Source organism: Panthera tigris, chromosome E3, assembly GCF_018350195.1.
Source record: "Panthera tigris isolate Pti1 chromosome E3, P.tigris_Pti1_mat1.1, whole genome shotgun sequence".
NCBI classification, from domain to species: Eukaryota; Metazoa; Chordata; class Mammalia; order Carnivora; family Felidae; genus Panthera; species Panthera tigris.
This window is the reverse complement of record NC_056675.1, coordinates 15,040,680-15,066,661: the sequence shown is the minus strand read 5'-3', so window position 1 is coordinate 15,066,661 and position 25,982 is coordinate 15,040,680.

The following is a 25,982-nucleotide window of genomic DNA, read 5'->3' as shown; positions in this document are numbered from 1 at the left end:
AGGTCTTTTCTAATTCTCCTGTGAACTGGTTGCTACACATGTCTCTTCCCTAGCCCCAATCCCCAACTTACTCCTTGCTTCTTCTGCCCTTTAGGTCTCAGCTCAGTGGGTCTTTTCTCTTCCATGTTCTCAGGACACGCATCTTTCCTGTGTAGAATACAGTTATTCTAACTGTAATTTCACACTTACACATGCCCTTATTTGGTTATTTTCTCCCTATAATGGAGCCTAATCTCCAGCAGCAGACCGTCTCTGTCTGATCTGCTAACTTTCTCCACTTCCAGGGCCTAGTACGGCATCTGGCACATGGTAAGAGCTCGGCACACTTTGTGTGGAGTGAATGAATGTATAGTTTGAAGAGAAGCTGAAAAGGCAGCCCGGAATGGTACAGGTTGATACCGTCTGAAGGCTGAGGGGGTTGGCTGTGCAAGCCTCCAGGATGCTGGCAGGCTCAGGCTGAGATGTACTGTGAGCATGTCCAGAATTCCCCTATCTTGAGAGACTTGAGAGATCTCAATCAAGAGGTGACTCACAGCAGTGCACTTTGCCCAAGGGCTGGATTTTGCCAGCCAAGGTCACTCCAGAATTCCCAGGAGCCCTCAACCATATCCACAATAGATGCTTTCCTTCCAGTTTTTTCATATTTCTTTGTGGGAACCAGGCCTGTTCAATTTTGAAATATTCTTGGGCATTCTGTGCAGGGGACATGTGCCACAAAACTCATTTCCTCAGGGAATTCATGAAGATCTGCTTGAGCAGTGTGAAAAGTAAACCATTCTAGAGTGGAGGAACATATCCCAAAAATCTGTGTTTGAGTTTGCCTCAATCACTTTCCAGCTGTGTGATAGTTATTTGGAAAAGCATAAGAGACTCTTAAAAACTGAGAACAAACTGAGGGTTGATGGGGAGTGGGAGGGAAGGGAGGGTGGGTGATGGGTATTGAGGAGGGCACCTTTTGGGATGAGCACTGGGTGTTGTATGGAAACCCATTTGACAATAAATTTCATATATTGAAAATAAGTAAATAAATAAAAACAAACAAACAAACAAAAAGAAAATGGGATAAAATTGTCTTTGTTCAAATTCTGAATGCAAAGATTTAAATTAGATAAGAACACAGTAATTGGTAGCGTTGTCAGAATTACCACTACGAATACTCTATTGGGAGGACTTGATCTCCCAGGTTTGGGAGGGTCCAGAAAGGATAGCTGGAGTAAGTATCCCTTAACCACATATCATGAAGTGAGCCCAGGAGTAACCCAGATGAACAAATAGGGGGAGAGTGTTTCAGATTCGGGGAGTAAGGAAGCTCAGGCAAAGTCAAGGATGGAAGAGGCTGGTGTGTTCAGGGGTCTGTGTGGACCAGAGAGTGCTGGGTACATGGGGCATCACTATGGGCTTTTGAACACTGCAGGCCTGTGTTTGAAGACATTTCCCTGAGAGCCTAGCTTTCCTTAGCCCTAAGGAGATCTTTACAACCCATACACAGAGTTAAGAAAAACATCTAAATCTTGGAAATAAGGCAAAGAAAGAACAACATCTTCTTTCAATGTCACACAGGGGCATTGTTGAACAGGCCCCAAAGCATTATTTAATTATAGGGGAATGTACCTTTGTTTGACTCACTATTCATCATTGATTAAAAGCCCAGACATTGTGGAGTTACATGTTAACTCTATGATTTTTTTCTGGTGGAGATGCAATTGATTTCCGTCTGGCAAAAAAGATAACTCCAAATGTCTTACTTGCGCTATCAGGACATTAACCAGTTTTATATCTAACCTAACAACTTTATTCTAACATGCTTTTTTCAAAAACCTATAAATACCCAGTTCCTCAAATGCCTTTTGAATCAGCTTTACCTAACCCTGTGATTCTCTCATTAATAAGTTGAATAAATCTTTGACGTGTGTTCATTCTATATTTGCATGAAAACCATGTAATTAACATTTTGACCCTGATGTTTCAGCCAAAAATACCCATGAAGGAGTGAGTGATAAAACTGGAAAGCCTAGAACCATTTTTTTTTTTTTTCAGTTTTAGCCTTGGGATACTCAGCTGAAAGGGGACTAGGGAGTACCTTAGATAGTGGGAAAAATTACTTTGAAGATTAGTAGGGAGCATTGCAAGTCAGGTGGGTATCGTAGGAGTTTGGCAGCTTTGGTTGATGGGCAGGGGAGTTGATTCAGCCAAACATGGGTGCATGAGTTTGTTTGGGGCCAGCAGGGACTCTGGCCCAGCAAATGGAACAGACAGGAGGGTTCCCTGCAGCAAGTGAGATCAAAGTCAGACTAGTAGCAGCATCTCTCCCAATATGTTGCCAGAAGTAAATCTGTTGAAGGCAGGACTTGAGCCAATAACTGGTCAACATCCAGGGATATAGGCAGCAGGTCCCATCCCTTGTGGGAAGGTTAGCAAGGGTTTCCAGGCTGCAGGGATCTACATTCCAATGAAAAACTGGAAACAAGGCAAAAGGTCCATCTTTCAGATTGGGCCAATGGGTTGGGAGTCAGATACAAGTAGGAAGATGGCAGACCAGGAACGTGTGGAGTCCTGGGGGGCTTAACCCCAAATATTACAGATGTTGTGCCTGAGATGAATCAGATCTTTCTGCATTGTTTCATTTGTCCCTTCTTCACTCATTCAATAAGGATATAATGACCAGTAAATGCCAGGCTCAGGTGGCAGGTGGGGAGATTTCTGTGACTATGGTTGATAGGGCTAGGGAAGGCAACACTGCCATGTCATGTTTTGTCTTTATATCATTTCCTTTGCCTTCATTGGTGGGATGGGAGAAGAGCAGTATTGTGTTTACCAAGATTAAATCGGACCTCATTATGAAACCCAAGTGGTGGACAACTGTCATTCTTAACATTCAGCTCTTTCGACCACCCAACTGGTGTTGGGAGAATTCCCCACCTGATATGTCAGTGCCTCCCCAACATAAAACTTCGGGACAAGCTTCCCCAGATACCCTTGCAGCTGGAGGCAGGCAGGTGACTGAAACTCTGCCAGTCACATGCTCCCTGGACAAACTTCACTTTGGAAGCAAGTGACCCACAGAGGAAAGGGACCACATGGGTTCCCCTTTGGCGAAGGTGGTGCAGAGCCACTCAGCCTCCAGAAAGAGTGCAGGCCCAGCCTATGCCCAGTGATGAGGTAGGTATGTTTCCTCATGGAGGCTGGGGGATAAGCACCTGCTGATTGCTCGCAGCCTATTTGCAGCACTTGGCTCAGGCCAGTCACGCTGCAGCCCTGAAGGTTTCCAGGCTCTTAATGGGCTCCCTCTCCAAAGGAGATTCCAATTAAACACATCTGTCTCCACTTAGGGATTTACCTGACCATCTAGAGATGTTTCACACAAAAGAAATTCTGGGAAGCCTTTAGAAAACCCTATAAGCTCTGTTTTGCCTGTTTCTTTAATCAGGGTGTAGGATGATTAATGATATTGGATCCCTTTCCTCAGGGAGAGAACAGTGATTGGTTATCATTAAAATAGAACCTCATTCTGGATATGAGTTTGCCTTCCTTGGTCACTAAGCTTCTGGCAACATTATTTGTGGACTTACAGAAAGCTTTACTCACTATTATGGTATCCCACATAACACTTTAAAAATTAATTAATCAAGGAGCTCATTTACAGCCAAGGAGGTAAGGACATACAGAACTAATGTGGTCTCTTCTATTGCCTGGCCTGACTCAGGGTGTGCCTGTGACTGATTGAAAGCAGTCAAGAAATCTACCCTCCTTGCACACCCTTCCAGAGTAGGTAGATCAGATCAGATCATGCAGTAGTCAGGACGTGCCATATTTCCATGGTCATTTCCCAATTACATCCTGTGTTATTTATTGAGTAGATACTCTGGGCCAAATGCTTTATGTGCATTACTGCACATATGCAGTTTTCACAACAGCCCATTTTTCACATGACAAAACCAAGGGCCAGAGAGGATAAGTTGCCCAATACTACGTAGCTAATAGCTTCAGAGTTGGGCTGGGAACCCACTCATGCCCATATTCTTTTCACTGTTTTATGCCCCTTCTTTTTTATGAAGAGCCGAGTCGGGGGGGTGTTATTTGTTTGTTTGTCTGTTTATTTATTTATTGAAGTAGAGTTGACACAATGCTACATTAATTTTGAGTGTGCAACACAGTGATTTGACAGGTCTACACATTACGCTATGCTCACTACGAGAATAGCTACCATCTGTCACCATATAATGCTATTACAATATCATTGTCAACATTCTTTATACTGTATCTTTCATCCCTGTGGCTTATTCATTCCATATCTGAAAGGCTGTATCTCTCACTCCCCTTCACCCACCTTGCTTATCCACCCCCTGAAAGGGAAAATTTTTACGCAGTTTCTCATGGTTATCCCTCTTTCCCCTCTCTACTTTCATCCTGATTTCAGAATTAGAGCCATACTCCAGGTTTTCAAATGACATTTGAGAGTAAGGGGTTGCTTATGAGGTATCCAGTTAGGAAAAGGAATACCAATTCAGGCCACCACTGCTGGACTGAGTTCAAACAGGATTAAGGGAAGAAATTTTATAACTTATTATAAAGCTACAGTAATCAAAACAGTGTAGATAGCTATATCAAGGGAATAGAATTGAGGATCCAAAAATAAATCCATACATCCACGGCCAAAGTATTTTGAAAGAGATGTCAAGATCATTCAATGGGAAAAGAATATCTTTTCAACAAATGGTGCTGGGACAACTGGAAATTTACTGAAAAAGAATGAAGTTGGACCCCTACCTCACATCATATACAAAAATTAACTCGAAATGGATCAAAAACATAGGATCTAAAACCATAAGACTCATAGAAGAAAACATAGGGGCAAATATTCATGACCTTAGATTTGGCAATGGGTTTTTAGATATGACATAAAAAGTACAAGCAACAAAAGAAAAACATAGATAAATTGTACTTCATCAAAATTTCAAACTTTTGTACATCAAATAACATTATTAAACCATAAAAATATGTGAAATATTGTCATTTGCAACAACATGGGTGGAGCTAGATAGTATAATGCTAAGTGAAATAAGTCAAAGAAAGACAAACACCATATGATTTCAGTTACATGTGGAATTTAAGAAACAAAACAAATGGGCAAAGAAAAAAAATAAGAGGGAGAGAGAGAAACCAAAGTAAGAAACAGACTCTTAACTATAGAGAAAAAAACTGATGGTTACCAGAGGGGAGGTGGGATGGAAGAAAGGGTGAAATAGGTGATGGGGATTAAAGAGTACACTTATCACGATAAGCACCAGGTGATGTATAGAATTGTACACCTGAAACTAATAGAATACTATATGTTAACCATACTGGAATAAAAATATAAAAAACTTAGTTTAAAAATGTGTTCTGGATCCTCAAGAGAAAAAAGAGAACATCATTAAGTAAATGAAAAGACAACCTACAGAATGGGAGAAAATATTTGAAAATCATATGTCTGATCAGGGTCTTGTATCTAGAATATATAAAGAATTCTTACAACTCAGCAGCAAGAAGACAACCTAATTTAAAAATGGGCAAAAGGTTTGAATAGACATTTCTCCAAAGAATATATATAAATGGCCAACAAACACATGAAAATAAGTTCAAAATCATTAGTCATTAAAGAAATGCAAGTCAAAACCCCAATAAGATAGCACTTCCCAGCCACAATAATGGCTATTAAGGGGGAAAAAGATGTTTTGTAGAGAATGTGCAGAAATTGGAACTCTTATACATTGTAGATAGGAATGTAAAATGGTTCAACCACTGTGGAAAACAAACATAGGTTTAAATTAAGTTAAACATATAATTACCACATGACCCAACAATTCCACTCTTAGATCTATACCCCAAAGAATTGAAAACAAGTGCTCAGACAAATATTTACAGCAGCACCATCCACAAGAGCCAGGGATAGAACCAACCCAAACATCCATCAACAAAGGATAAACAAATCATGGTGTATATGTACAATGAAATATTATTGGATCATAAAAAAGAATTAAGTCCTAATATGTGCAGCAATGTGGATGAACCCTGAAAACATTATGGTAAGTGAAAGAGACCGGACACAAAATGTCACATATCGTATGATAACATTTAAGTGAGATAGCCAGAATAGAATAGACAAATCCATGGAGATAGAACACAAATCGTGGTTGTCAGGTGCTGTGAGTAGAGGGGAATGGAATGTAACTATTTAATAGGTATAGGGTTTCCTTTTGTGGTGATGAAAATAGTTTGCAGCTATATAGAGGTGGTGATTGCACAATATTGTGGATGTATTAAATGCCACTGAACTGTTCGCTTTCAAATGATTGGTTTTATGTTATGTGAATTTCGCCTCAATAAAAAGTATGTTTAAAAAAAAGCTTAAAGACAAATAACAGTCAGTTCCATAGCAGAGGACTCTACCCAGGGTGTGCTGCTGGATAGGGGTCCAACCCAAATTTAAGCAGGAAGGGTGTATCCAGAGGACTATGGTGAAGGACATGTACCTCCACCCTCCTGGGTGGGGTTCTGCAGTGGAGCTAGAGGTGGCGGTTAGCCCGCTGGTTCTATGGCTCCTCGGGAGTTAATCTGATCCTCTGGAGTTTTTACAAGGCTCTCTCCAGCTCCTCCTCCACCTGCCTGCCTCGCCAGAGAGGCCTGGCCGGGCTCCAGGATGCTCACAGCACACTTCTCCCTCTTGCAGTCTGAGCAGGCAGCCTAGCCAGTGTCTGGCACGACTTCAGTGGGCTCCGAGGGGCCAGGCCAGGGCCGGCTCTGGGGTGGGGCTCCCTGGCCGTGTGGACACTGCAAATCCATCTCCTTAGCCCAGCTAACAGCATCGGGACCCCTTTGGCAGCTCCAGGGGAAAGATTTGGAACCGTCTCCAGGAACATAGGTAAGTGAGAGGGTCTATGAGCCCTGGGGACCCACAAGGGGAATAAGCAGGCTCTCACACATCCGAGATGTGTGTGACTCCACACTGGTCTCCTTATTTTAGACCCACAGGAGGGCTTGCAGCTGTTCTCCAAGCATGGGATTGGGGTATTTTAGGGACATGCTTCTGGTTAACTTCTACTTGATCTTCAGAGCTCAACATAGATATCACCTTCTCCAGAAAGCTTTCCTAAGCCCTAAGTGCCCTTTCTCCGTGTCCTCAAACATCCTGGCACTTCTCTGTAGCACTTTCTATACTATATTGGAAATGCCTAAAACGACCTCTCAGTTCCCTTCCACACTAGACTGTGGACTCCCTTGTGGCTGGATACTCTCCTCCAGGTGTCCTCTTACCTCCAATGTCAATGGCCCTATAAGTACCGTAGGTGTCTCCTGTTGACCAGGGGAAGGAGGGCTAATCCCTTCTCTTACTTCACCAGGCAATTTCATGTTCGCATGTGCACACACATGTACAACACACACATGACCTCGAGGAAAGTTCAGTGTGTTCTTCAATCCAGGTCCTTGTGATAGAATGTAAACTATACAGCACTGGGATGGTAATGGGTTGAGGGGGTGGGCGTTGTCGCTTCAAACTAATTAGCTCAAGCTCCTGCATCGTACCAAGCATGGGTCCTTCCTGCCCAGACCTTTAGGGTGTTGGCACCTACACGGAGGTCCTCTTGGTTGACCAGATCTCCCACTTGGACCTGTTTTTTATACTCATTCTGCTTCATGTTGTTTTCTTTCTTTCCCAGGCTAGGACTATTCCCTTGGTTGAGGTATCCCAGCTCCTCATTGTGTTAAAGTCCTCATTCATTTTACTGCTGCTCAGAAAGAGAGGGAGACTTGGAGTCAGAGAAGAGAAGGGAGGGGACCCTTTTCTGGGTGGGAAACTTTTTTTTTTCTTTTACTCTGTGATCATCCCAAACGACTTTAAACAACAAATCACTTATACTGCAAGTGTTAATCTCCTGCCTACAGACTTCAATGATCTACATACAAGATTCATGTCTTACTGCTAGCATAATTTTTGGACTTTATTATGCTGGAAGAGTGTCTGTCTCTTTCCCGACCTTGACTGTGACATTACAAAACCCTCTTCTATTGGTTTGGCCTTGGAGAACTGTTTTCAATTCCCACTTCTCATTTCCCCTAGCTACAGCAATTAGGGGTGTGGGTGAGCAGAAAAATGTTAATCTTGGTATAAATAGGCACAAGCCAGGTCTTAAAACTCAAGTTTGGGGTTAGGCGTGTCTAGGCCACTAGCAAATGCAGGAGATCACTGCTACAGCCTTCCAGAGGGACCAGTAAGACACATTCCCTAGGCTCAGAAGCATGTAGTCTAGTGTGACTTTGGGAGTAGAGAGGTCTCTGGGAACTTACAATGTCATGTAGTAAACCTAGGTGAGATGTACATGATGCTTTGAGGGCACAGAGAATGGGAGTCTAACCTTGTGTATGACAGAAGACTTATTGGATGAGGTGATGTCTGATTTTAGCCATAAAGAACAAATAAAAGTTATCCAGGAGCATGTCCATCGACACCCTGACTCCTTGAATTCTCTCCTCTTTCTCAAGCTCTAGGAAGGCGAGAGAATGGCATCTGAGATACCCTTCTGTGCTTTGTCCAAGATATTTGGGTTTGGTAGCCAGGAGTCTGAAGCATTAACTGGACTGAGAGTACCTGTGGATGTTCCTCTGGGACTCTGGGCAGATGTGGAGACATCAAGAGGGACTAGGGTGTCTCAGAAAGCCTCAAAAAGTCAAGTCAGGGGTGGACATATGTGGTATCACCATAATTTCTGTCCAGGAGATTCTCAGTTATGGGTCCCAGTTTGGGATGTAGGACATTGGTGGTTTCTGTCTTTAGCTATGTGATAGCCTTTGCTATGTGATGGCATCTATCTCAAGGACTAAAATTTAGGAATCCAAGGGGATTCATAAGCCAAACTATCAGTGACTGTTCTTCCGATGGCTGAAGAAGGGATCTGGGGATATTGCTCTAATTTTACTTGACTGGTGTACTTCCCAAAGCTGAAGTTGTTCAGGCTACACAATTACTTGGGGCAGCTTCAATCAGAGAGTCTTGAGTGGGCTTGTTCAATGAATAATCTCAGATGGGTTTAGGAATGCTAAGAAAGGTTTAGCTGCAGGGGTTGGCCATATGGAACAGAGGGCAAGAGGAAGAAGCCAGGAATATGAGGGATTAGCATGAGTGAATGGGCTAGTAATGGGATGCCCTTGGGGTGGATATGCCTACTGTTGCTACTTTGCCACCATTGTAATATGAATTCAAGGAAGGAATTCCACCCACCTTCTCCTTCACTCTCTCCTTCCTCCTCCTCCTCCTCCTCCTCCTCCTCCTCCTCCTCCTCCTCCTCCTCCTCCTTTTCCTATTAGGAAAGGTGGACTGGGGGATGATAATATACCAAATAGGAACAGGTTTTCTTATTTTGCAAAGTAATACTAGTCCTACTTTGCCCTGGCTTTTAGCTGTGTCCCTGAGTCCAACTGCATATAGGACAAAATAAAAAGATAATCTATCCATTTATGGCTATACAAAGACCCAACAGAGCCTCACATCACGGGTTTTCTGCACTTTGGGTTATTCACACTTCCAGTGTCCCCCCCACTCCCAGAGTGGGAGGGAGACCATATGAATGTTTACCCCTTCTGCACAAGCTATGCAGGGGCTGTGGGAGCTGGGGGGAAGTTTTCTAGGTAGGGACTCAGTCAGAGATGAGATCTATCCCATTCCCAACCAGTTCCAATTCTGCCATCCCAGATCCCTCCATGTTTTTCTTTTAGGCTTGTGGTGATCTTCCTCCCTCCCCTCTGGGCTTTCTTGGATTTTTGGAGTTTTCTAAGTCCCTAGAAGAGATGGTGGCTGGCTCCATGATGGTATTTACCTTTTAAAATATGCTAGTTCTGTAACCTGAGAAGGAAATGATGGGATCCAGTCTCAGATTCCAAGGACAGCCTGTCCAAATTGAACCCCTGTGGCCCAGCATCTGCCCCAGCTGGGTCCTTTGGGAGAGACTCAGAGCCCTGCCACCTTAGTGTGTAAAGAAGCAGGTGGTGGGGAAGGAAGCTTTTGCCAGGCTTTTGTTGGCAATGAATGGAAATAAACTTTAATGGCAGTGACCCTTGGATGACGCCATTTGGGGAGACTACTTCTCTGTGCTTTCAATGATGAGCATGTATTGATTGTGTAGATGTTGCATGGAAATTAACAAGGACTCTGGCCAGGGAAAACATAAATCCAGTCCAACCTCATAATGGACTGTAAATGGCCCAGCTGGAGTGAACCACATGGGGGTCTTTTAGTTAGAGGAAGGGAGTGGATGCTTTGGGCAGCTCCCATTTCATTTCCCACCCAAGCCTCCTTGCATGACTCCCATCTCTTGGCCAGAAAGGACCATGATTGCAGGGCTGGTTGGTGGCTGTTTATATACGCCTGACAGGGCTGCCCTTTGCCCAGACTCTACTGCTTGACTGTAACCCTCTCTCCACAGTGGGTTTTCTGTGTTTGGAACTGGGACACTGGGACTGTGGACATCACTCTGCTTTGCTTCTTCTAGCCTCAGCTTGTGTCTGTATATATAGACTTGTCTGACGGATTTGTTTTCTTAGAAGCCAATGGTTTTATTGTTGAGTTTGGCATCTCCTCCGGCTATGAGATAAGGAGAGGAAGTTGGGCCTTTGAGTGTCAGTAGATGGCCTTGCCAAGTGACAGCAATGTGATTTAAGGAAATGACACTGCCACTCACAATATGCATTATCCAGAGCACCCTGCTGGGGCTGCTGTACTCTGAGAGGCTCAGATGGCACGGCCAGCTGTGCTTGTACCCAAGGTCAGGTGGATGGAGCAAGGCTATCCATCAAGCTGTTTGTGAGCCTCTCATTACCTCCAGGAAATTCACCCAGGGATGCTCCCCTGCTTCCCCAGGCTGCTGCATTAGCCAGTGAGCATGGGGACCCAACATCTGCCCAGGCTGCACCTCTGTGTCAGGACTTAGAGGGGTTTCCAATGGCCCAGAGCCCCCCCAGGCCTTGGGAACAGATTTCACTAACGACACTTTTATCCTTCAGTCCAGTTCGTGCTTTGAACTGCCCTCTCATAAAGTATTCTGTGGCACAAGAGTGCTGCCCTCTCGGTTTAGGAAGTGGGATAGAGAGAAGGAAGGAGGAAGGCAAGAACTGGAGAGAGAGGAATCCAGGATGGTTGGAGAGAATGAATCAGGGAGCACCTGTTTGTTCTATCTGTTTCTGCTATTTGCAAGTCCTGTGAACCCTTGAACTTCAGGACCATGGAGTGAAACCCAGATTCATGGGGGATTCCGGAAGGCAGAGCTCTGTGCCCAGCCATCAAGGAGGAGAGGGCATAGAACAACACCTGTGCCAAATGCACACCTGCCAGGTAAACATGGCTGTGGAGGCTGACCCATGATATGTTAGAGGACAGGGCACAAGAACTGATCAAGAAGTTGCATCTGGTACCCAAGGGAGACCTCAACCAACATCTTACATTTGTGCAGTTGATCCCATCTGTTCCCAAAAGCCCCATGGGGCAGTGGGTGCGGGGATTTTCATGTCCACTTTGCCACCCACAGAATGAGGTGAATGTGTTTTTACCTGTTAAGTCGGTGCAGTGACTTTGGTGGTTTTGTAAGCTGGTGGCTCTGAATCTTGTGTACCCATATTCCATATTCATGGAAATTAATACCTTTTCTTCCAAAAAGTCCTTTCCTATGATTTAGCAATTCATGAGCAAGACTAGAGAAGCGATTGCCTCCAAGAGGCCTACCGTCCTTGCATTTGGGTTGTGTGGCCTAATTCTGTGGGGAGGGCCTCAGTGAGACAAGTCTAGACAGTTTGACTAATGTGAGAAAAATTTAAAAAATTAAGAAATCATTACTTGTGTATTATTCGAACAAGTAAGACAGCTATTTACTTATTGAGCAGACCTTCCCTTGGTAATAGGCCATGAGTGGCTACAGATTGTTGACATTTTATTAGAACTTCACAGGTGTGACTTTTACAAATTTTGCATTTTTCACCAGGGAGTTAAGCTCACTTAGCTTGTCAGTGTGGAAGTAGATCCTCCAGTTCATTTGAACCAGAGTTTATTGTGGGATCAGCCTGTACCAGGCACTAAGTACAGGAAGTTGTTACCCTTGTAGAGGGGAAGACAATCACGTAGGAGGAAAAATGGCCACGCAGTATGGTGATTGCTACAGCGGAAGTAGGTACCTTCTCTGCTTGAGTGGGGGAAGGAAGTAGTAGGGGGAAAGGTGGTCCTTGTGGAAAGTCTCCCAGAGAATGTGACATCTGAGTAGGGTCTTGGCAGATGAGTAGGAGTTCACTAAGGCACCAAGGAAGGATATTCAAGGCTGGAGGAACGGCATGTGCTAAGGCCCAGAGTCGTGTAAGGATAGCCTCTTATGGGAGTTGCAAGTGGTCTCATGTGGCTGTAGCTGATGAAAATTAGGAGGGCTCCTGGAAGGAGAGGTAACAAAAGGTACCCTGATGCTAGAAGCTTACAAAGGACATTTTAGGTAGATTAAGGGGTTTGATTTTATCCCAAACACCGTGGGTAATAAATGTTTTATGTTTTAGAAAGATTGATTCCATTGTCCTCCAATTGTATACCCTTGTTCAATTTTCCTTCATTGCTTAGATTATACAACAGATTCCTTAGATATCTCATATGGATGAAAGATCTTTTGTAAAGGGGCTTTCCTCACTATGACACAACCCAGCTTAGCCCTGAAGGAGCTTCCTCTGTCCTTGACCATGAAGCCCCAAGCCTCGCAAGTGCCCCCTGCTTACCTCTGCCTCTGACCACGAGCCATCTCTCCTCTTGAGCAATGCCAAGCTGGCTTTCTTCCATTCCCTGGCCTCGCCTGGGGCCTGGTGCCCTAGAGCCTGTTCTGTTGGAAACAATCTCTCCCCCATCACGTCATCAACATCTACTTAGTTTCCAGGTCCTGGCTTCACCACCAGCCTCAGGAGCCTTCCTCAATTCCCCAGAGTAAGCCAGTCCCATGACGAGAACTGGCAGCAGCACTATGCATTTATTGTTATTTGCCCTCATTCTCCTTTGCAACTGTTTGGTATTTGTTCTTCTGCAATCTCCTGAGCTCCTCAGGGGCTGGGCTTTGTCTCTGGTGCCTGGCAGGACCCTGGGCACTATTTATGGATAGATGGAGGTAGGGGGAATCATTTAGACGTTTCTTGTAGGAGACCAGAGGAGAGACCAAATGGCTTCAGCGAAGCCGGTGTCAGTGGGATTGCGGAGGGGGAGGTCTGTGAAGGGCCACATCTGTAGGGTGGCACCCACTGGATCGGACTTGATGTGGGTCCTGGAACAGCAGAAAGAGGTAGAGATGACGTGAGGGAATGCAAAGGCGATTTGCTCCCTCTCCCCACATTCTTAGCCCTGTCCCCTGTAGAAGAGGGAATAATTCTGCTCTCTGTGATTTTGGTTTTTTACCTTCCCCTCTCTACAACAGCCTTCCCAAAGGAGGAGGACTCAGTAATCACTGGTCTGAGACCGGAAACTGCATTAGTGAACAGCTCTGGTCCCTGTGCTCAGAAAGTTCATGCCACACATGGTCACTCTATTCCTCTTCCTGTCTTTTTGCAAACAGCCCACCTGGACAGGACATTGCTTAAAGCAGCCTTGCCAGCCCCTTGGGGGCCGCTTCTTCCTGCCACTCCTCTCTTTCTGCGTCTGGGCAGATATCAGAGCAAAATTTGCTCTCAGCTCTCATCATTATGCATTCGGTGTGGAGGAGAAGGCGCCAGATCCTCCCTTGGACTTCCTGGACTAGGACACCTTGTCCGAGCTCTGTCCGGCGGTCTTTTGTTCTCAGTGGGTTGCTCTCAGACCACAGACCCCCCAAAAGAATGAAATGAGAGATGAAGTAAGATCTTCCAATACCCTGATAGCCTACACTGTCCGAGTTCCGAAATACCAGTGAAACGTATAACTGTTTACCTAATACACCCAACACAGCTAAATAATAAACAGAATAGAACGTGTAGAGTTACCCAGTCCTTCCCTGCTGGGCTGGCGTTCAATTCCATTTTCTTGCCGTTGACTTCCTAAGTTGGCCTTGAGATTCTTTTGTTTTGAATTCAGTAGATCTAAAATTAGACGAGGGATATTTTTTTTTCTTTTTGATACGTAAAAATTTGGTGTAATAAATGACAAATATGTAATAACAAGATGTGCCAACGGGCTCCAACCTGCAGAGAGATCTTGACACTTTGCTGTGTCTTGTAACTTCTTTTAATCTGAAAATGTTAACATTTATATTCTCAAATGCATGATAAGTGCCAGGGCGTTCAGATTATGACTTGATCACGACTATCGGAACACTCAAATTTGGGATCTCTGAGGAAAATTCTTGTCCAGCCAGGAAAACAAAACCACACTAAGATGTCTCAAACAGATGGCGTTCAATACACAGGACTAGTTACACAGTAATTGGAAAGCTGAAATGACCCCAAGAATTAGTAATTGCAAGAACAGCTACCATCCCGGGAGCTGGGGGAGCAAAAGAGAAGAGATGGTCTCTCTTGGGCTAGGAGGGGCCCAAGGGGACTCGTGCTCAGACCCCAGAGGGAGGCGTTAACCCAGCAGAACTGCCGTGACCGAGGGCATCCAGGGTGGGGGTGGGGTGTGGCACGGCTGGCAGTCTGATCCTTGAGGGTCATAGCTCAGCTGGCTACTGGTGCCTCTGTGACGTGGGCGAGGCTGGCACTACATGTTGCAGGGGGTATCGAGGCTGGTCTTAGCCATACCAGAGGTCACCTGGGGACAGGAGTCATCTCTCTGTGGTTTTCTCCTCTCTGGCCTCCCCATCCTCCTAGAGTCCTTCTCTGGCTGAACCAACCAGAAAGCCAGTGGGCCGGGGTTGCCTGCGAAGAGTGGTCTGGAGAAATTAGCCCCAGCATCCACAGAGTGTCTGTGGGTGGCCAAGGCTGAGTGGCCACAGGGAACAGCCATATTCACAAAGGCAGATTTGTGGACGGGCCAATTTCGAGACGCCACAAAATCACTCCAATCACAGAGATTGGGCCTCCTGAGTTGTATGCTGATAAGCTTATCTTGCAGAAGTCTGATAAAGTTAAGCTCCTGCAGACGGGCATGAAGAGTGGACATTCCCATCTGTCAATCACTGGAGAAGAGGCAGGCCATCTTTGGGCCAGAGGGATGTTAATGGCAGAGCTTAGACAGGAGGGGAGGGGGCTCCTGCTCCTCTCTGGGCCATACTCGATTCAGTGTGGGCTTTGAGAGGTCAGCGTTCTCTGGAGGGCACTTCCTGGTGGTGGATGCTGCAGGCGACATGTCCTGTCCTACTCAGCCGGGAGCCCCTCCCTGCCCCGCAAAGCTGAATAAGGCTGTTGCCTCTTCCAGGGGACCTGGCTTCCCATGAAATCTCTGGGTTCATGGCTCTTTGTTCTTAAATTGAAAAAAAAATTTTTAACGTTTATTTATTTTTGAGAGAGAGAGAGAGAGAGAGAGAGAGAGAGAGAGAATGTGAGCAGGGGAGGGGCAGAGAGAGAGGGAGACACAGAATGCAAAGCAGGCTCCAGGCTCTGAGCTGTTAGGAGGGGCTCAAACTCACAAACCATGTGGTCATGACCCGAGCCGAAGTCGGACACTTAACCCGCTGAGCCACCGAGGCACCCATATAGCTTTTTGTTCTGAGGGGCTGTGGAGAGAGTTGAGGAAACATTTGAACCGTGGCATTCAGGGCATAGAGTCCCGTGAGGCCATCATGGGGGTGGCTGTGATAATGTGGGGCAAGTACTCCAAGAAAACCCCAAGCAAAAGGGTGTCGAGGCCACTGTTCCTCCCCCGTGCGAGCATTCTCTTTGTTGTCAGTCTAAAAAATGTGGGGCTTGATTTTATCCCTGAAAACCAGGAAAGAGACCCCAAGGGTTTGAGGGGCTGGCTGGAAAGAACGGAATTTGCGATTCCCCACTCCCCATTCCGACACGTCCTTGTCAAGCGTTCTTCTTGGACATCTCTCTGCTGTGCCAGCCTCTCTCGACCTCCTTGGAGACGCCCGTGAGGTGCCATGGGGCTCCGGGGTTGGTCCCGGGCACACGTCTCCCACCTCCACCCCCAGCCCTGATCTGACCATTCCCCTTGCCCGCTTTCTTTAAAGGCAAGAGAAGATGCCGTATGCGAGTTTTCCAGAAGACTGAAGACCAGAGGTTACATGCAACTGATGTCTAAATGGGTGATAGCAGATTCTTTGGCTCTGGGCATCTCGGGGTGGGAAGAGAGTGCCGGGCAAGGGTGAAGTGGGCACAGAGAGAGATTTTTGTGGAGACTGTACTTTTCAGTGATTTTTCCCTCAGGCTCAGCTAGAATAGAAAGTACCACCTCTTTCTGACCTTTGCTCGTCTGAGCTGGCTGCGTGCGGGCTCTATCTCTCAGAGCAGAGTCTGTGATCAGGGAGAGCGTATCCAACCCACTCCATCCCTCCTTGACGCTGAGGCCCTTGGAGATGATTCTGCACAGTGTTTCTCAAGATTTTTTAGCGCATGCCCTCTGCAGTGTGCTGTCCCCGTCAGCCAAGATTTGGTCAAGCTTGGTGTTAATGGAACGCGTTTTCTAAAAGCGCCTGCGTCCCCCTCCTTGCTTCCCCTCTCTGTTACGAGCATCGCTGGCTCAGTGACATTTTACAAATGAGAAAATCCAGGCCCAAGAGGGGAAGGGGTCGAACATGTGCTCCTGGCAGAGCGGAAGGGTCTGAGGTCCCCCCCACCATCCCAAAGCCCGGCTCCCTCTGGAACACCCTCTGGCACTCACTCCAAGGCAGAACGCTGCGTCTGGGGAGCCCCACCTGGCCGGGTTCATTTTGTGTATTTACCGGAAGAAAGCGGTATTAAGGTATCACATAAGGTACTACCGTACTGGCTAAAGAAGCATCCCAGAAAAGTCAACTCCGTTGTCTGGATGCCAAGCATATGGTGAACTAGCATGAGGATGAGACCCTGGGGTCTGGCCCAAGACGAGGCTTCCCAGATAGACTGGCAGGAGCAAGTAGAAAGGGGTTGTGGCGGGAGGGGTTCCCTGGAGGTGATGGTCTTGAACCGAAACTATCCCAGACACGAGCCCTGCTCTAGGAAAGGCAGCCGGAGAGCTGGGCTACTCCCACATAGCTTTTCCCCTCCTCCCTGCACCGTCCTCCCTCTACCTCCCCTCCTGGCCATGCTCTGTGTCACGACTACTTCTCTTGGCGATCTACCTGTAAAACACAGGTGTGTGGGTAAGACGTCTGGCTGGCTGCGGTCCATGTGGCTTTGCATCTGGATGTCTGCAGGGGGGACATGTGTGTGTGTCCGGACAGCTGTGTGTGTGTGCCTGGGCAGACACGTGCGTGTGCCTGGACAGGCGTGTGTGTGTGTGCATGGGGAGGCAAGTGTGTTTATATGGGCAGGCATATATGTGTACCCAGGCAGGCATGTGTGTGCATGGGGCAGGCGTGTGGATACGTGGGCAGGCGTGTGTGTGCGTGGGCAGGCGTGTGTGTGTGTGCACGGGCAGGCGTGTGCATGGGCAGGCGTGCAGTTTACAGGATGGCTGCCACTCAGCAGTGCTCTCAGGAGAGGAGTGCAAAGCAGAGCCCACGCTTCCTGCTTTCCCCAGGCACCGTCCATCCAGCTCCACGTCCGGAGAGGACGCCCCCGAGGCCGCCTGCACCCAAAGAGCCCAACCTTCCCTCCTGGTCTGGGAGACAGCATGGGAGACCCGGGCTCTCCCAGGGGTGGGCAGCGCCTAGGACCACGGCCCTGCGGTTCTGATCCAGACCACGCGGCCCGGGACCCCCCACGTCACTAGCTGCACTTTCCCACCTTCAGAGCCGCGAGTCCGAGCTGGAGCGAGAGGTCTGCGGGAAGCTGTGCCAGCAGCCGGAGCAGCCGCAACGGCAGCAGGAAGAGCCACACCGGCACCCTCCAAATTGGGACTCTAGCCCTTTAAATCTGCTCAGTTACCAAAAAAGAAGAGGCATCAGACCCTGTTAATTAAAGCTCGCCCCGGTCCATCATTCTGAGGAGCTGCAGTGCTCCGCTCCTTCCTGATGGCTTAGAGATTCTCCTAAACTCCCAGCCATGGATCTTGGAGAATTTCCCCCGAGATCAGCAGGAGGTATGATCCTTGTCGATGGCACTCTGGGGCTTGTGTGGCTCTAAATCAATGATACCACTGACTGCATGGACACTGCCTGGCCCCCTGTCTCTCCCTCTTCCCCTCTGCCTCCCCTCCAGTCTCCCAGCTTGTGTTTAGTTGAGACCAATCAAGTTTTCATGGGGTTCGGAGGAAGGGGAGGGGTCGAGGGGTCTGGAGGTGGCTCCCAACGTGTTTGTTTTGGTCCTGGCTTCACCCAGCTGCCCAAGTGGTTCGCAGGAGCTAGGAAACGTGTTTCTACAAGCCTGGGTTCCTACAGAACCATTCCTCCTTGCTGGGTCCCTTCCCTCAGGGCATCACTAAAAGGGCATAACCCTGGCTTGACTTGCTTCTTAAATCAATGACCTGCCATCCGGTTGGCCTGAAGATGGCTGTGCGGCTCTTGCCCGGTGTTATTGAAAAACTCATTCCATCCAACTTTTTTTCCATAAATCGTCCCGGCAGGAAGACGGCGCTGGTCCCTGTCCTCGGGTCTCCCCTTCCCTACTTTAACGCTGCTGGATTAAAATGCTTGTGGGATTTCAGGAATTTGCAACCCCTTCCCTGTGCCTTTTGAGGAAACTCACTTCTAGCTGAGCCTAAGGTTCTGTTGCAAAGAGTTGTTTTTATTCAGGAATCTGCTCTCGGCTGGCAGAGAGGGGGAGGAGATTTATCTTCTTTTACATTGCATTTTGTAAATTGTACTCGGGCCCAAAGAACATCTATCTGCAAATCCTTCATTGATTTGTTTTCGCCCCCACATCTTCCTTCTGGGTGAAATGCTCTTCTTGAGTCATACCCGAAGGAGAGGTTTCCTTTCAGTCAGCTTGACACGACTTCACAGATGTCCCTGAGAGCCAGGCCCTGGCAGAGGGAGCCATTTTTACTGTCCTGAGTTACAGTCCCTAGGAGCCCAGAGCATGGGTGCCTGTGTGCTGAGAGGGGGCTTCCAAGGGCTTATGCTCACCCCCACCGGGGAAAGTAGTTGAGGAGAGGAAAAGCGCTTTTCCTGATTTTTCCAGGAGCTTTAAAACACTCCGGATGATTAACATCACTTCTCAAGTCTTGGGAGGGATCTGAGCCAAAACACAGCTCATGGGAGTGGGGACTTTCCCCCAAAGTTATTGCCTGCAGAATCCTCAATCGCTCACATGAACAGTGGTTATGGAGTGTGTAGCTAAACCCTCTCCCGCCCCCCAGCAAAGGATGGGAACTTTCTCTGGGTGAATGCTGGGGAAGGCAAGATATCTGCCTCTCAGACACTGTGGGTGCAAAGTGATTCCTATTTTCAGAATAATAAAACTCTCAGCCGTGGCAGAAACGCTCTGGTTAAGAGAGACTATTCAAAGCCTACAAATGAAGCACGGGATGGAACTTCGAATCACTGGGCCCGGCAGTGGATTTGTGTAATAATCTGAGGATTCCGCGGGAGGCGTCCAGGGAGAGAAGTTTCCAGCAAACGAAAACCCGCCATAGATGTAGGGTGCGGGAGGCACCGTGCAGGGTGAAGAGAAGTGGCACTGCAGGCTGGGTGGCCACTTCCGGGCTCTGCTTTCGGCTGGTCCACGGATGGCTTCGCTGAGGGTCACTGCAGCTGGGATGTAAGACTGTGGCCACGGAGGCAGGGCTGCTCCCCCGAGCCCACAGATGGAGTGTCCGCCTGGGAGCTCCTCATATAGCCATAGGTACCTTTTCTTGCTCTTGTCCCTCTGTACCCTTGGGGCCTGCACGCCACAGGCCCTTTGCCTCTCTCGGCATGATTGCTGGAGTCGACGCCCTTCTTCTCGGCCACTTTCTAGAGGAAGCCAAAAGAACCCGGGCTCCCCCAAAGCCCTCCCAGGGCAGGGAGAGGCCTGGGATAGACGCCTTGGATGGGTAAATAAGTAGATAAGTAGACTGTTCCTTTGTGTCAATTTTTCTTTTCAACTTAATGGTTTTGTGTGTGTGTGTGTGTGTGTGTGTTTGAATTTACTGGATGACTGTTGGCTTTCAAAAAGCTGTAAAAGGATCCCAGTGGAGTTCGTTTAGACATGGCAACTCTGTACATTTTGTGGTCCATGGATGTTCTTGGAATGGCCTGAGCGGGCGTTCGCATCACCAGGGTGGTGGAATAGAAAGGGCGTGGCCTTTGTTGGCAGACCTTCACTGGGATCTCAGAGCCACCACTTACTCACATGTTGCCCGGGCCCGCTACTTAATCTCACTGGGACTCAGTTTCTTCAATCTGTGAAATGGTAGAGCTGTCAGGATTCAATGGAATAAGGTGACAGAACTCTGTGTACACAGCGGGTACAAAAGAAATCTTTCCTTGGGGCACCTGGGTGGCTCAGTCATTTAAGCTTCCAACTACTGGTTCTGGCTCAGGTCATGATCTCATGGTTCGTGGGTTTGAGCCCCGTGTCGGGCTCCATACTGGCAGTGCAGAGCTTACTTGGAACTCTCTCTTTTCCCTGCCACTTCCCCGTTCGCTCACTCTCTCTCTCAAAACAAATAAACTTTAAAAAAAAAAGAAGAAGAAATCTTTCCTCTTGTCTTCCTCTGAAGGCATCTGCCTCCAACTAAGCAAAGCTTCACGTGAAGGATAAAACTACTTAAATAACTCCAGTGACTCCTTTGCTAAATGCTGGGCCATGCCTTCTCCGAGGGCAGGGATGACCTCTTCTGTGTCATTACACAGCTCCCAGTGGCACTAAAACTGCATAGAGGTTCATTGAATGAATACACGATGGTGTGTGGACACTTAACCTTCACCATAGGTGATTTTTAATGACTAAGCAAAATCACTTCTCACTCAAGTCTACTTAAGAAATGTAGCTAAGCCAGACAGATCAAAGAGCCCTGTGACTGCAATAAATTTAGACTAAAATATATCCTTTTGTATGGAAATTTGAATTGTAATAAAAAAATGTCTCCTGCACTAGGATCATATCAGGTGCCTGTGGACTCCAGGGGTGTCCTTGAAGCCATTCCGATTGCTAAGAAGTCAAGGTGACTTCTGCCCTCCCTCATTATGTGCTACTCCCTCTTCTTCATGCTTTGAAGAAGAAGAGGTTCTAAAAAGAGAAAACAGCTCTCGGTGCAAAGAGGCACTTATCATGTTTCTCTGGTTAGTAGAACAAGCCAGTCTATCTATCAGCCAATTAATTAGTAAGTTGAGCTGCATATGGACATTTAGTACTACTGAGGAGAGTAATTGATTGAATAAATATTTATCAAAGGTAACAGCGATAACAATAACCAATCCCACCCACCACCACCACCTAACAGAGCGTCTCCTTGGCTAGGGGCTGGAGATACCAACCTGAGAGTGAGGCACCTCTGCTCTCAAGCATGGGGATAGACTAGTAAACAAAGGGTGTCAGTGCAGACTGGTACAGGCCAGGAGAGGCAAGAGCCCAGGGCACTGTGGGGGCACAGGGGTGGGGCCTACCCTAATTCGACTGACTCCCAAAATGAGTTCCCAAAGAGGTGGCTTTGGAAGAGCTTTTCTTGGGAAAGGAGACCAGTGGTGGACAGGTCGCCATAAGGAGTGGTGGCTAATTCTACTGGGCTGTGTTCTGGAGGACCATGTGAGAGAGGAGGCTGGAGAGGTGGGCAGGTGGGCAGATCCCAAAGGGCCTTGGGTGCCTACAAAGGAGGAGACTTTATTCCGAAGGAGATGAAGAGTCACTGAGGGGTTTTAAGCAAGAGAATAACTTGGGAAAATTGAATTCAACAAATCTTAATCAACACCGATCATATCCCAAGCTGTGTTCTAGGCTCTGAGGCTACAGCAGTGAACAAACCAGACAGAAACTTTGTAGAACCTTCCTTGTAGAACTTTCATCCAGTGGGGAAGCCAAACAGTGAGAACAGAAAAATGAATTGTAAATTTTAAATAGCATGTTAGGAGGAGAAAGAAAGCAGAGGAGGGTAGGGTGCAGGGACAGTGATGGGGCCTGCATGTGCACAACCCTACACAGGATGGAGGGAGAAGGTGGCACTGGAATATAGACTCTTAGAGGCATCATAAGAACTTTGGCTTCTACTCTGAGTAAGATGGAAGTTAGCCCTGGGCTCTGAGCAGAGGGGAGACATCTAAAAATGAACCTTCTAACTACCATGCTGTGAAAAGTTTGTAGGTGGGCTAGAGTGGAAGCAAAAAGACTAGCGAGGAGGCGAATCCAAAATCCTTGTGAGAGGGGCTGGTGGCTGGACAAGGGGTAACAGTGGAGGTGTGAAAAGTGCTAGGATTCTGGACTTTCTCTCCCTTTTTTAGGATGGAGGCAATGGGATTTGCTGATGGATTGGATAGTTGTGTGAGAGAGAGATGAGTCAAGGATGACTCAAGCTTCGTTGGCCTCCCATGGGGATGGCTGTGGGTGGAGGAGGTTTGGGAGAAGATCAGGGGTTCGGTGTTTCTCCTGTTAACTTTGAGGCGTCTGGTGAGCATCCCAGCAGAGATGTTGAGTGGGCAGTCCTGAGTTCACAGCAGAGATCCAGGCTGGAGACAGTCTTGGGAGCCATCGGAGGACAGATGGTATTTCAAGCTATATCAGATGAAATCATCAGGAGACAGACTATGATGAAGAGAACTGAATTTTGAGGCATTACAACTATTTACAGGTTGAAAAGAGGAGGAAAAACCAATCAAGGAGATTGAAGAAGAGGTTTCTCTTCGGTTTAAGACAATTCACCCCTTCCTACATTCTATCTCCTCTCCTCTTCTGGGAGCAAGATTCATAGATCACCCTCCTCACTGTCAACAGATCCTTTTCTCCTGTCTTCTTTCCACCCCCCTTGGAGATCTGCTTAGAGCTCTTGCCTCTTAAAAAGAACCCTTCTTGGGGTGCCTGGGTGGCTCAGTCGGTTCAGTGTCTAACTCTTGATTTTGGCTCAGATTATGATATTGGGGTCATGGGATCGAGCCCCATGTTGGGCTCCATGCTGAACATGGAGCCTGCTTAAGATTCTCTCTCCCTCTCCCTCTCTCTCTCTCTGTCTCTCCTCTGTCTCTGCCCCCCAAAGTTAAAAATAAAAGGAAACTTCTTCTTGACCCCTACGTCCTCCACTCACTTTTACCTGATTTGTCTCTCTCTGTTCTTTTACAGATAAACTTTTCTTTCTCCCAACATTAATCGAACAACTACCATATGCCAGGCATGAAGGATTTAGAGACAAAAAATAGCCTTTATCCTACTTGAAAGGCCATTTATTTCTACTTCATCTACTTCCATAAAGCATTTTGGATGTGTACATATTGTGAAATCTAAAACATATAATCATAAACTAAGGATACACATTTTGTACCAAGGAAAACACAATTTAGAATAGAAAAGCAAGATCTCGGGCATCTAGGTGGCTCAGTCGGTTAAGCGTCCAACTCTTGGTTTCAGCTCAGGTCATGATCTCACAGTGTGTGAGTTCAAGCACCGCCCTGGGCTCTGTGCGGATGGCGTGGAGGCTGCTTGGGATTCTGTCTCCCTCTCTCTCTGCCCCTCTGCTGCTCGCACTCTGTCTCTCTCTCTCTCTTCTCTCTCTCTCAAAGATAAGTAAACATTAAAAATCATTTTTTTAGGGGCGCCTGGGTGGCTCAGTCGGTTAAGCGGCTGACTTCGGCTCAGGTCATGATCTCACGGTCCGTGAGTTCGAGCCCCGCTTTGGGCTCTGTGCTGACAGCTCGGAGCCTGGAGCCTGTTTCAGATTCTGTGTCTCCCTCTCTCTCTGCCCCTCCCCTGTTCATGCTCTGTCTCTCTCTGTCTCAAAAATAAATAAAAACGTTAAAAAAAATTAAAAAAAAATCATTTTTTTAATCAAAAGAATAAAAAAGAATGTCATTGAGCCACTAATCTGATCATAATTTCCCAGTGAGAAAAGGGAAAATGGGAAGTCCTTAAAAAATTTACTGAAGTATGGTATATATATCCAAGAAGTTCTCATATCATAATTATATGGTATATAAATTGTCATCATTCCTAGCCAGTGCTCTATCAGAACTGACAGTATCGATTTGCCCATTTCAGACGTTTTGAGATTTGCTTTTTGAGTGTCGAGGTTTACGAGATATTAAGCTCAAGGAAAACAGAAGTTTTCTGGCCTTTCATTCTAAAAGAATATTTTCTTCTGGAGTTTCACTTAAGGGCCACTGAAAAAATTAGGTAGACCGTGCCTTGTCTATTTCCACGACATATTTTGGATAGCATTTACAAACATGTACTCATGCAGTGAAATGCAAGAGCGTAAGCTAAGGATACAAAAGGGCAAAGGTTGGCGGTTATTTAGTATCATCTGAAGCCTGACAAGGGACAGTCAGAAGGTAGATCCTAGAGGAGGTAGTAGGGTGTTAAATGCCAGAGAGCTCAAGCAACGTAGGGGCTGGGGAATGGCCCGTGGATTTGGAGAGTAGGAGGCCGTCAGCACAGTTCCCTGGAGCGATGGAGGCAGCAGTCAGATTGACGGAGGTCAAGGAAGGAAGTGGAGCTTTGACGTGATGGTTTGAGGGGAGACCGCTATTCCAAGAAAGTTCATCGTCATGGCATGGAGGGAGATGATGGCAGGCAGAGAAGGCTGTAACACCTAAAGAAGGGTTTTGTTTATGCCCCAGCAGAACGGGAGAGACTTAGTCATGTTCTTGGAGAAATAGGTCGCCAAGAGACAGAGGAGAGAGATGAAGGGGAGAGAAGACAAATGACAGAAGCAGGGACCTGGATAAATTCTCATACGGTGTGTGCGCTCACACACGCTCAACTTAGCTTGGTGTCTCCCTGTCTTTAACTTTTCTTGGTGAAGGACCCCTCACCTCGGCATTGTTCTCCTTCGTTTTAAAGCCAAGATGGCCTTGGGGCACCTGGGTGGCTCAGTCGGTTAAGTGTCCAACTTCAGCTCGGGTCACGATCTCACAGTTTGTGAGTTCCGAGTCCCGCATCGGACCCTGTGCTGACAGCTCAGAGCCTGGAGCCTGCTTCTTTCTGATTCTGTATCTCCCTCTCTCTCTCTGCCCCTCCCCCATTCGTGCTCAGTTTCTTTCTCTCTCTCTCAAAAATAAGTAAACATTAAAAATAAAATAAAATAAAAGTAAAGCCAAGATGGCCCTTGGCAACCACATACCCTGTGGGGGTTGGGGGAGCGGTTCTAAGATGTGGTCCACTTGGTCTCTCCCTAAAGAGAAGGCCATTGTGGGGTCTCCGCTGGGCTTCATTTCAGCCATCTGTCGCCATGTCAGGGCCGCAGGGGGCCTTAGTGAGTGTCCAGCCTGTGTCCTTATTCCTCACGTGAGGAAACTGAGGCGGAAGTCTCCTTGGCAAGGTAGAGACAGCAGCAGGAGAGCTCGACCCCAGACCTTGCTCATTCTGCTTGATCAGAGCGTCAACAGACCCTTCTAGAACTCTCTCTCTTGATCTCTCAAACTTGAGTGATGGGCATGCACCGACATCACCTGCAGGGTTTGTTAAGACACAGACGCCCTGGACCCCACCCCCAGAATTTCAGTCAGTAGGACTGAGGTGGGGTGGAGAATCTGCACCTCTAACAGCTTCCCAGGAGCTGCAGAGGCTGCTGATCTGGGGGCCACTCTTTGAGAACAATGCCAGGGTGGTACTGTGGGCAGGGGAGGTGGTGGGGGAGGCAGGAAGAAGGAGAGGGGGAGGAGGAAGGCTGGACCTGGCTCCTGGGAGCTTTTCCTCTGGGCTGATCTCATTTCTCTCAGCCGCCAGCCCAGAAGATGAGGCATTCACCTTCCAGCCACTAAAGATCGAAGGAATGCAGTGGGGCAGGCTGTGCTCTGAGGCTAATCCCAGCAGAGTTGGGCTGTTAAACACGGCACAGTCTGAGCTCCGAGATCCCTGCCGCCCTTCGCAGGGAAGCCCGG